The sequence below is a fragment of the Coccinella septempunctata genome, chromosome 7 (assembly GCF_907165205.1).
Source record: "Coccinella septempunctata chromosome 7, icCocSept1.1, whole genome shotgun sequence".
In the NCBI taxonomy this organism is placed as follows: Eukaryota; Metazoa; Arthropoda; class Insecta; order Coleoptera; family Coccinellidae; genus Coccinella; species Coccinella septempunctata.
In genome coordinates this window covers 7,034,865-7,047,685 of record NC_058195.1, presented here as the reverse complement: position 1 = coordinate 7,047,685, position 12,821 = coordinate 7,034,865, and positions in this window count along the sequence as shown.

Sequence of the window (12,821 nt, the reverse complement as noted above, 5' to 3'; positions counted from 1 at the left end):
TGGGCAATTGGACGAAAGTTGCTGGAGATGAATTGTAGATTTCTATCTTCTCTGACGATCTTAGGTAACGATATCGTAAAACACCTTCTAGATGGCGTCAGGATAAAGAATTAAATTTTTTTTGAATCTACTTGTGGATGGACGTTTAAAATGGAAATTATTTTCTATATTAATTTTTTGGGATTTCAAGCTGTATAATCTTCGTTAGACCATTTAAACATAGATACAATTATGTATACGACAGGTCAACTTTAAACATCAACAAAAAACGATGTATCTGCAAGTATTAAATTTCAACAAAATAAAATATGTCAACAACAAGAAACAGATCTAAAGTATAATTATTCAAGTATTCATTGACACTGAAATGGGCTTTACGTAAAAGTATCATTTTCACTTCATTTTCATAATTCTTCTCATTGAAACCCTTTACAGAACAGGGTAAGTAATTATATAATCTTACACCATGGTACAAAGCAGATGTAGAAGCACATATTGGCCAAAGAAATTTATTTTGGATTTTTTATTGTGGCACTAAGATCATGACATAAACAGTAACTGATTTTATGCAGAGGCGTAGCAAGCTCTTGTGACACCCGGGGCGGAATTTCAACTTGTCGCCCCCCAACATTACATAACATTGTTGAGCCTTTTTTGTTTGTTAACAAAATTACGAGTTTTTATTTGAAGTGTTTGAAGCATGGGAATAGAGGTGTGAAGGGCAACACGTAAAATATTATATTTCAATAAAAAAATCAGTTTTTTGCACAAATTCAACAAATTATCAGCATCTTTTCTTTCAGAACTTCTTTTTTTTAACTTTGCTCTCTGGAAACTGAGAAATAGTCTCATCAAAGTCGATCCCACTGGCTACACCATGCTCATTAGATTAAATAGCCAAGCAAGATAGTCGAGCTTGGCTCATAGTAGATCTGAGATAACTTTCGATAAGCTTAATTTTGGAAAAACTCATAAACTAATAATGCAAGGTAAACCCCAAGGGCTAACGTTAAATTTGGAACAGAATCTGGAAGCTCATACTCGACATTAAATTGCAATAGTCTCAAAGAACTTCACTTCAGAGCTTCTTCTTCAGGAACGCTAGCCGCACTTTTAAAAACCTCCTCAGACGTGGGATTTCTTTCAACATGTCTTCTGAAGACATTTCTTCATAACTCCAAACTAAACTGCCAACTAATTCTAGTAATTCAGTTTCTGAACTCTTCAGCAAGTTCTTGGTCTGCAAGATAGCACACCTGAGTGATATCACTTCCATGCCTTGGCAACGAGTGTTTATTTCTTGTTGAAACGTGTCAATGCACCCTAACATCGATCGTCCGATATCTTTCTCTCCGAGCATAGATTTCCTTCTTCTGAAGGTTCTTCTTTTGGCGGTAGGAATTTCCATCTCGTCACAAATACCTTTCGCAAATTACATTGCCTTTTCCACAAGAATTTTCCTGTTTTCAATCAAAAAGGCCATTAAACTTCTCATTCTGATGAGGCACTTTTCGACACTGTAGGAATAAGTGTCGAAAATTTCCTCATAAGAATGAGTTTAAAAGCCTTTTTTCTTCTAGTGCACTATTCCATAGACTCAAATAGCACAAGAATGAAAAATCACATTCTGCAGTTAATAAAGTTTAAGCTGCTCTTCAAATGTGGATAGTTTCTGAAGGGTCACAAAGTTCCTCAATGCTTTATCGGCAATCTTCTCGGAACTTTGGAATACAGGCTTTACAGCTTCATACTGAGCACTCCACCCTCGACTCCACCTTAATTGTCAGTCCTCCTGCTACTTCTCAACAGCTCGACCTTCACTAAATTGCGAAAGTGTGCATATGTAGATTACCTACCTCTGCTCCTCATCCTTTCACATTTCGAACTATCAAAACGCATGGAAAACAAAACTCACCCAAATTCCTAAATAGCTGCCAGATCGAAGAGGTAGAATAATCTGGACCACTGATTCAATATTTTATTTCTGTACGATTATACGTACACCACGGCACCACGGCAGCTAGTCTAGTTTACCACAAAGAAGCACAAACAATAAACGAGTAAACAGCGCTTGCGTATTATTGCAGTCGAATTTAGGTACTGACGCAGACGCACTGAGGATGAATGACAAAATTAAACTCCTGGAAGAGGCAGGCGCAATGGAAACATAATGGGTCATAAATCACTCCACCCGGACACTTGCTGCTCCTACTACTCTATTCAGCCTTCAGCCCTTACTGCAAGTTCCTTCTCGACGCGATCGTACTCTTTGCCCACTGTTCCGCTCTTCGCTTAGTAGCCATTTTCAAAGATTAACCTTCCTCTTTGCCATTATACGATATCTATCCTAATAGAAAATTGTACTTCACCCACAATTTTAGCGATCGTACGTAAACTATATCTAAAATCGATCCGACTTAGATGTACTTTGTTATTCTTTGCTAGGAAAATACGATCTAATCAAATATAAGCCTCTTAAGATACATTTTTGTCACCCCCACAGGGCTGGCACCCGGGGCGGTCCGCCCCCTCCGCACCCCCCTTCCTACGCCTCTGATTTTATGGACTACAAATCTTATATAGGGTGATTGACCATCCACTGGAACTTTTGGTGGATAACTGATTCATTCGACTGAAATATTCGAATAGATTGACGTTTCTTAAAGAAACACTATACTACTTTCTTGTTTCAAATGGTACACTCAGTACTTTATTGCACCTTTAGAGAGTTCATTCCAAGACAATTTCAAGAATGTACCACACCACACACCACACAGAAATCAATTCAACAATTTTCGATTCGAAATGATTTTTGTGGAAAAAATTGTGAGGTATTTTAAATATTTAATATGTTGCAAATGTCCAAATTGAATGGACTCTTTATGATGCTATAAAATACTGGGTGTGCCCTTTGAAATAAGAAAAAGTAGATATGCTGTTTCGGGTATAACTGGAAGTCTGTTATCTAGGAAATTATTTTGGACGAATAGATACGTGTTCAAAACCCCTGCTTACAATTAATTAGCTCAGTATCAACGCTAGTACTCTCAAAACTTCTAGTGGATGGTTTACGTCGATCACCCTGTATTTAAATTTTTTCCTGCCATCTCTTGGGTACAAAATTAACATGCGCATGACGTGTACAGCGAAAAACGAAAGGCAATGTTTCCGTTTCCCGTTTTGAGCCGATAAGTTCATGATTTGATGAACGTTATGAGGAGGCTGTTTTCCTCAACACCTACTTCCGCCACAAAAGACCAAGAAGGCCTCCCAGGGCGACCTCCCGCAAATCGGATTCCCATTCAACCAGAAACATCATTTCACAGGTCGATACCTCTTTGTCCTCTTTGTGTCCAACGCATTGTCGAAGTTGTGTCAACTACGCCTTCCGTAGATTTGACAATCGCATCGATGACAGGTCAAGATGTATGTTCATCAAGTGAATCTCCGATTTTTGCCGTATTTATTCGGTTCCTCTAAAAAAAAATCCTTTCAGTCGCTGTGGCGGATCTACCACATCGCGGAACCAATTGCGGAAAAATTTTATGGTGTTAGAAAACGGTAGGTTTTAAATGGCATGTCGCAAATTAGGTGGACTCTGCTTTTGTTCGAGAAATCTATGCTTTTTAGAACATTAGGGTTCCATTCCTGTAAATAAAGATTCTGATTGAATGATTCTTCTTACTTCTGCTTACATTCCCAATCTTAAGACATTTTCTTTTAGATATTGAGGTAAAAATTCACTTTATCTACTGAATAAAGAAGATAGTCAAATAATCCTCTTTGATATTTACCTGTAGGAGCATCTACGACCATCATGCAATCTCTATGCTCGATGAAAACCGTTACAATCGAAAAAACCCTCGAAATATGCAAGAACTACACGTCATTGGTCTTTTTCAGTCGTGAATGCCCAGTTCAAAGCTACGCTCATGTCTGTGTCGATCTCGAGCTATATTCACTTCCATTCAAAAGCATTTAATCCGCATTGGCAGTGTAACGTGAAGTTAGCCCGTAAATTCTATGGTTCCTTCTGATGACTTGTGACATTTCGAATATTGTTCATTTTTTAAAAGATTTCATTTCATCGCGATGGGAAACACTTGACAAAGACGACTAGCCACATATGCTAAAGAGAAAATACTTTTCCAATTTTTCCCGATTTTCTATCCCTGGTGGTCCCGGGTCTCGCACACAGAGGTGGCCCTGAACCAACCCAAGAATCGGACTGTGCCGTCCACATGAATGGAAATAATGGCGAATGGCTAATTTAATCTACCGTGGCGATTCCCTCTTTGAGGGCTTCGAGCCGCACCTACTTTGTTACTCTCACTTCTCCGCTTTTTAAACTTCTCATTAGAGTTTATATTTATAGCCCTCCACCACTTGCACCGGGGGCTGGGCGGCAGAATGCAAGAGACTAAAACAACACCAGTCGGTTTTAATTAACTCTTTTATTAGCTGTATCATTCGAATTTTCGAATTGAGACGAGGTGTGGAAGGTGATCGGTGGGGGTTTGGGTCGATTTGGGGTTGTTCCGAAAGGTCATCGAGTCGACAGTACATGATTCATAAATGATGAAGCTTTGGAGTTTATTACGAGAAGAAATTGCAGAGCCGGAGCGAGGGCGTGGCGAGAGAGGCGGTCGCCACGGGCGCTAGCGATCTGGGGGCGCAAAATAAAAATAATAAAAGAACAGTATTCTCTCCAATTGAATATTTTTCATTTAACATTTAACACAAAACATAATATTATAAAAATATGCCAAACACATTATACATATGTGTGTGAATTAAATTAATGTGAACGTAAACGAACACTATACAGGTGGGATTGTGAACAACGTCCGTAGTCCACAGCATGGACTGGAGAATAATAATCAAATACTTAATAATAATAAATTATTAAGATATAGTCCACACCATCAGTCTGAAAACAGAATGCGTCGCCACAGCCTTCTAAAGGATGTGGCGTCGCATAACAACCAACGCGATAACAAAGGCCATGTCGAGATATACGTACTTACAAAAAAACTATCGGAGACCGATTGGGGCGCAAAACCATAGCCGATTGGGGGTATTTCCTTCAGAACATAGACAACAGTAGCTCCTTTTATCGCAGACAACGCTCGTGCATTTGTGTTTATAAGGGTTTTACTTCTTCTTATTATAATATATACTAAGTTATTGAGTGAAAATATAATATGAGCCTGGGAATCATTCGAACTGGAGAGCCGGTAAATTATCACAGATAGAGGTTACAGAAGAGGAAAAGAGAAGAAAAATAAAATAGCCTGGAGGAGAAGATGATGATGAAACATTTTAATTTTGACTAGAAGAATAAGCTGAAAAAGGACCTCATTCAAGTATTGAACTATATTTCACTGCAACTTGAAGAAAGATTCAGTGTTTTGCCAGAAGTTTCTGAAGACAGCTTCCTCGAGGGAATATGTTTGCAAGGCTTTCTACTTGGCGAACTAAACAAGAAAGCATTGAAGTATAGTCCCGATTCAGATCCATACAAATTTGTGGCCACTCAAAATATTCTTGACTTTATCAGTAACTACAGCTGCCACAGCTACATATTAACGTTCTTTCAACAAATTGAAATTAGTGGAAACCTATTTAAGTTCTTTAACTGGACAGGAAAGGCTGACTTATTTAGCATAGCAGTCCCATCAGTAGAAAAAAAAAAGAATCACGACATCATTGATATTCTTGCAGAAACCAAAGCAAGAAAAGTCAAATTATAGTTCATTTTGAATGCATGTTATTGTTATTTCGTATCCCTTTTATTTTGATTTTATTTGTATTAATTTCTTAAAAAAGGAAAATTTTTTCCGAGCAAAAAAAGCTAGGTATTCGATTATGAAAGATAAATGAAAATCAACATAAGAAAGAATTTCTTAGGGGCGCATTATGAGAATTCGCCACAGGCGCCAGAATCCTAGTTCCGGCTCTGAGAAATTGTAACACCTTTTGTATTTCTCGTTATCCCTTTTATACCATAGCTTTTCACAAGCATCGAATAGCATCATTAAGAATCATAGACATAGAGACATGTCTATGTTAAGAATTAAGCATTCAGAAAACATAGAAAGAGAGAAATTATCGTCTCTTTTCTGTCGACATAAAACATTTTCTTACATCGAAAAGAGAGAAATGGACGAGTTCAGGAACGCTTGCCAACCTTGTAAATAAAAGAACAAATTCTTTCAATGGAAACGTATCTTATTTTAAATTATATCTATTTCTATCATTTTACAATTCTTGGAATGTCCCCAGCTCTCAAATACAAGTGATATAAAAGAAAATTTATATTCAATCTTCATCAAGGTGAGTTTTGACATTATTCAGGCGTTTTTTTTCGTGTTTTGTGCATTATATTTATGGTTTCATCCACAGACTAATAATTTATTTCTTATTAGACTGTGGTTTCATCACAGAACATAGACATAGTATGTCAAAGAACGCCTCAACTACTAATGTCAAAGAAAATTATATAACTCTATAATCTTTGACAAATGTGTTCTAATTTATCATTAGTCTATGGATGAAACCATAAATATAATGCACGAAACACGAAAAAAAACGCCTGAATATGTCAAAACTCACCTTGAAAAGTCAATATAAATTTTCTTTTATATCACTTGGATGTGAGGGCCGGGGACATTCCAAGGATTGTATAATAAAAAATTCGTTTTTCCTATTATTCACAAGGTTGGAAATCGCTCCTGAACTCGTCCATTAAATACTAATCGATTTGTCCGAACCATAGACATAGAGACATAGACTGAGCAATGCCATCATGAACTAGCTGATCTGATGTTCATTTATCCCTGTCATTTTTTGACCTTATTCCATTCACAGATGAAAAAGAAATGCTCAGTCCATAGACATAGAGACATGGACTGCGCCTTCCCTTCATAGACATAGAGACATGGACTGAGCAATGTCAGCATGAAATTGGCTATTTTATAGAAAGAGAGAAATGAACTAGCTGATCTGATATTCATTTATCCCTGTCATTTTTTGACCTTATTTTATTCACAGATGAAAAAGAAATGCTCAGTCCATAGACATAGAGACATGGACTGCGCCTTCCCTTCATAGACATAGAGACATGGACTGAGCAATGTCAGCATGAAATTGGCTATTTTATAGAAAGAGAGAAATGAACTAGCTGATCTGATGTTCATTTATCCCTGTCATTTTTTGACCGTATTTCACGCACAGATGGAAAGGAATGCTCAGTCCATTTCTCTATGTCTATGGTCCGAACATATTCCTAACCCAAAAACTGTCGTTGATTTTTTCTTCTTAATGTTCCTTCAACTCTGTCCACGACTGTACCTGAATCATAGAATTTCGAAGTTGTCACCCCTGACGATCTTGCAACTACACCTGTAGTTAAAAAGCTGTAGAATTTCGGTTGGCTGGTTAATATTTACATTTATTTCGATGTGGGAGGGGTGAATTGAAGTCTTTAGATGTTTTTCGAAATAATGAATCTTTGTGCAGAAAGCTCAGCCTTTGTGGTCGGCCATCTTCCCGAGTAGATTCTGCTCATAAAAAGGCTTCAGGGGCAGAGTATGCAATATCTGTGCGTAAAACCTGTCAAACCGCGACCATCATACGAAAAATATCCCATGAAATCGGGACTAATTAAACCAAGTATTATAATCAGGGAGATTATGACGGTTGCGCGAATATTTTCAGGAATTAGTCAGAGTTCTTGAAAACCCCTTAAAATGAAATGGCCAATAAAATCTCTCTCGTTTCTCCTCCATTTTGTGAACGTATTAAATCGTTCGTAACCGTCTCATAATAGCGGAAGTAGGTTCGGGATTGTTTCCGTTAAGAAAATGGCAGAATATTCGATACAGCCATTTAAATACTTCATAAAAGATTGATTTATATCCTTGATGGGGGGACCGAGGACTGCCTGGACTCATGCATGGCATGGGAATTGTCAACCCCATTCTGGAGCATTGAAAGTCTGGATGGTGCGACTAGCTATGATTTTCGTCGTAGGAAACGAAAGGGGAGATGAATGAATGATTGTTTTTGTGTCGAAATTAAATACCAAGTTGCTAGAAAGTACGAGTCGTCGAATGGAGTGATATATTGACAAGAATTTTGACCGGGAAGTGACTGATGATTCAGATCAGTAACGTTTATTGGTTTAGAGCATGTTAAAATACCAAGAAACGACAGCTGTCGCTTTTATTGAGATCTAAAAATCTGTCGATTTTAGACTGATTTATCAGTTTCCAATCGATTGTTTTTGGAGTCAAAAATGAACAAACAAACCCCCTAAAATGACCTCCTGCATTTGCTTTGAGACCATGTAGGTCCAGGCCTAGGGCGGCCAGATTCCTGCAACTGGGAATTGCACTTCAGAAAATGAAAACTGAAAAAACAAAAAACTTGATTTTCTGTTGAACAGTGTTAGATATCCAAAAGATTGGTATGCAAATAAGGGTTTTGGAATACGTTGAATCTATTCCAAGCTATTTCGTTAGCCCTCTCCCTTCGTTTAGATTTTCATCTTCGAAATGACATTTTTCAAAAATTGCAAATTCCACTTGAGAATTCGTCAAGAACGAACGATTGCGCCGAGATGAATGAAATCTTGAGATTTATTACAAGAAGGGTTGTTCTTTCAGAATATGTATAGTATCCGGATCTAAGATGATTTTCCTGGAAGAAAAAATTGACTTTAGAAAAATTCCCAAAGAGATGGGGTCAGTTGAAACTTCCTCTAGCCCGAACGGTTGTGCCGATATGGATTAAATTCTCAGATTTATTACTAAAACAGTTGGTCTTTCAGAATATGTATCACCTTTAGATCTGCGACGATTTTCCTATAAGAAAAACTACTCGAAAGATGACTTCCGAAAAATTCCCAAAAAACTGGGTTGAGTTAACCCAAGTTCGAACGGTTGCGCCGGAGTGGATGAAATGTCGAGATCTCTTACAAGAAAGGTTGCTTTTACAGAGTATGTATCACGTTTACATCTACTATGATTTTTCTGATAGATACCACCTAACTCGAAAGTTGAAAAATAGAAAAGTCAAAAATTTGATTTTCTGGTAAACAGTGTTGGATATCCGAAAGTTTGGTGAGCAAATATAGGTTTTCGAACACGTTAAATCTATTGCGAGCAATTTCGAAAGCATATTTCTGCTAGTTTAGATTTTCATCTCGGAAATGGCATTTTTCAAAAATTGCAATTTTCAATCTGCGATATCTCCTGTTATATTCGTCTGATCGAATTGGGATTTCCGGTTATATAATCAGCGTTGCCTAGGCTTCCACCCTGGCATAAAAACTCGATTTCGAAAATCTCGATTTTTTGGGTCAAAAATGAGCAAGGGGTTAGACCCCCCTAAAATGACATATTTGCTAGTCTGTCTGAAAATCAGGATGTTCTATTACTGTCTTAGGATATGGAGTGCATAGAATTTGTTTTGAGGATTCTAGAAAACCAAATAGTTGATGATTCCATAGAGAATTGCACTCCAGAGAGCTCTCCGAAGTCAACTCGAAAATGAAAAGTGGAAAAACAAAAAAAATTATTTTCTCCTAAACAGGGCCGGATATTCGAAATTTTGGTATGGAAATATAGGTTTTCGAACACGCTGAATATATTGCGAATAATTTCGAGAGCCTATATCCCTTCGTTTGAATTTTCATCTTGAAAATGGCATTTTTCAAAAATTGCAATTTTCAATCTGCGATATCTCCTGTTATATTCGTCTGATCGAATTGGGATTTCCGGTTATATAATCAGCGTTGCCTAGGCTTCCACCCTAGCATAAAAACTCGATTTCGAAAATCTCGATTTTTTGGGTCAAAAATGAGCAAGGGGTAAGACCCCCCTAAAATGACATATTTGCTAGTCTGTCTGAAAATCAGGATGTTCTATTACTGTCTTAGGATATGGAGTGCATAGAATTTGTTTTGAGGATTCTAGAAAACCAAATTGTTGATGATTCCATAGAGAATTGCACTCCAGAGAGCTCTTCGAAGTCAACTCGAAAATGAAAAGTGGAAAAACAAAAAAAATTATTTTCTCCTGAACAGGGCCATATATTCGAAATTTTTGTATGGAAATATAGGTTTTCGAACACGCTGAATCTATTGCGAACAATTTTGAGAGCCTTTCTCCTTTCGTTTAGATTTTCATCCTGAAAATGGCATTTTTCAAAAATTGCAATTTTCAATCTGCGATATCTCCTGTTATATTCGTCTGATCGAATTGGGATTTCCGGTTATATAATCAGCGTTGCCTAGGCTTCCACCCTAGCATAAAAACTCGATTTCGAAAATCTCGATTTTTTTGGTCAAAAATGAGCAAGGGGTAAGACCCCCCTAAAATGACCTATTTGCTGCTCTGTCTGAAAATCAGGATGTTCTATTACTGTCTTAGGATATGGAGTGCATAGAATTTGTTTTGAGGATTCTAGAAAACTAAATAGTTGATGATTCCATAGAGAATTGCACTCCAGAGAGCTCTTCGAAGTCAACTCGAAAATGAAAAGTGGAAAAACAAAAAAAAATTATTTTCTCCTAAACAGGGCCAGATATTTGAAACTTTGGAATGGAAATATAGGTTTTCGAACACGCTGAATCTATTGCGAATAATTTCGAGAGCCTATCTCCTTTCGTTTAGATTTTCATCTTGAAAATGGCATTTTTCAAAAATTGCAATTTTCAATCTGCGATATCTCCTGTTATATTCGTCTGATCGAATTGGGATTTCCGGTTATATAATCAGCGTTGCCTAGGCTTCCACCCTAGCATAAAAACTCGATTTCGAAAATCTCGATTTTTTAGGTCAAAAATGAGCAAGGGGTAAGACCCCCCAAAAATGACCTATTTGCTGCTCTGTCTGAAAATCAGGATGTTCTATTACTGTCTTAGGATATGGAGTGCATAGAATTTGTTTTGAGGATTCTAGAAAACTAAATAGTTGATGATTCCATAGAGAATTGCACTCCAGAGAGCTCTTCGAAGTCAACTCGAAAATGAAAAGTGGAAAAACAAAAAAAAATTATTTTCTCCTCAACAGGGCCAGATATTCGAAATTTTGGTATGGAAATATAGGTTTTCGAACACGCTGAATCTATTGCGAACAATTTCGAGAGCCTATCTCCCTTCGTTTAGAATTTCATCTTGAAAATGGCATTTTTCAAAAATTGCAATTTTCAATCTGCGATATCTCCTGTTATATTCGTCTGTTCGAATTGGGTTTTCCGGTTATTTAATCAGCGTTGCCTAGGCTTCCACCCTAGCATAAAAACTCGATTCTGAAAATCTCGATTTTTTGGGTCAAAAATGAGCAAGGGGTTAGACCCCTCTAAAATGACATATTTGCTAGTCTGTCTGAAAATCAGTATGTTCTATTACTGTCTTAGGATATGAAGTGCATAGAATTTGTTTTGAGGATTCTAGAAAACCAAATAGTTGATGATTCCATAGAGAATTGCACTCCAGAGAGCTCTTCGAAGTCAACTCGAAAATGAAAAGTGAAAAAACAAAAAAAATTATTTTCTCCTTAACAGGGCCAGATATTCGAAATTTTGGTATGAAAATATAGGTTTTCGAACACGCTGAATCTATTGCGAACAATTTCGAGAGCCTATCTCCCTTCGTTTAGATTTTCATCTTGAAAATGACATTTTTCAAAAATTGCAATTTTCAATCTGCGATATCTCAGGTTATATTCGTTTGATCGAATTGGGATTTCCGGTTATATAATCAGCGTTGCCTAGGCTTCCACCCTAGCATAAAAACTCAATTTCGAAAATCTCGATTTTTTGGGTCAAAAATGAGCAAGGGGTAAGACCCCCCTAAAATGACATATTTGCTAGTCTGTCTGAAAATCAGGATGTTCTATTACTGTCTTAGGATATGGAGTGCATAGAATTTGTTTTGAGTATTCTAGAAAACTAAATTGTTGATGATTCCATAGAGAATTGCACTCCAGGGAGCTCTTCGAAGTCAACTCGAAAATGAAAAGTGGAAAAACAAAAAAAATTATTTTCTTCTAAACAGGGCCAGATATTCGAAATTTTTGTATGGAAATATAGGTTTTCGAACACGCTGAATCTATTGCGAACAATTTTGAGAGCCTATCTCCTTTCGTTTAGATTTTCATCCTGAAAATGGCATTTTTCAAAAATTGCAATTTTCAATCTGCGATATCTCCTGTTATATTCGTCTGATCGAATTGGGATTTCCGGTTATATAATCAGCGTTGCCTAGGTTTCCACCCTAGCATAAAAACTCGATTTCGAAAATCTCGATTTTTTTGGTCAAAAATGAGCAAGGGGTAAGACCCCCCTAAAATGACCTATTTGCTGCTCTGTCTGAAAATCAGGATGTTCTATTACTGTCTTAGGATATGGAGTGCATAGAATTTGTTTTGAGGATTCTAGAAAACTAAATAGTTGATGATTCCATAGAGAATTGCACTCCAGAGAGCTCTTCGAAGTCAACTCGAAAATGAAAAGTGGAAAAACAAAAAAAATTATTTTCTCCTAAACAGGGCCAGATATTTGAAATTTTGGTATGGAAATATAGGTTTTCGAACACGCTGAATCTATTGCGAATAATTTCGAGAGCCTATCTCCTTTCGTTTAGATTTTCATCTTGAAAATGGCATTTTTCGAAAATTGCAATTTTCAATCTGCGATATCTCCTGTTATATTCGTCTGATCGAATTGGGATTTCCGGTTATATAATCAGCGTTGCCTAGGCTTTCACCCTAGCATAAAAACTCGATTTCGAAAATCTCGATTTTTTTGGTCAA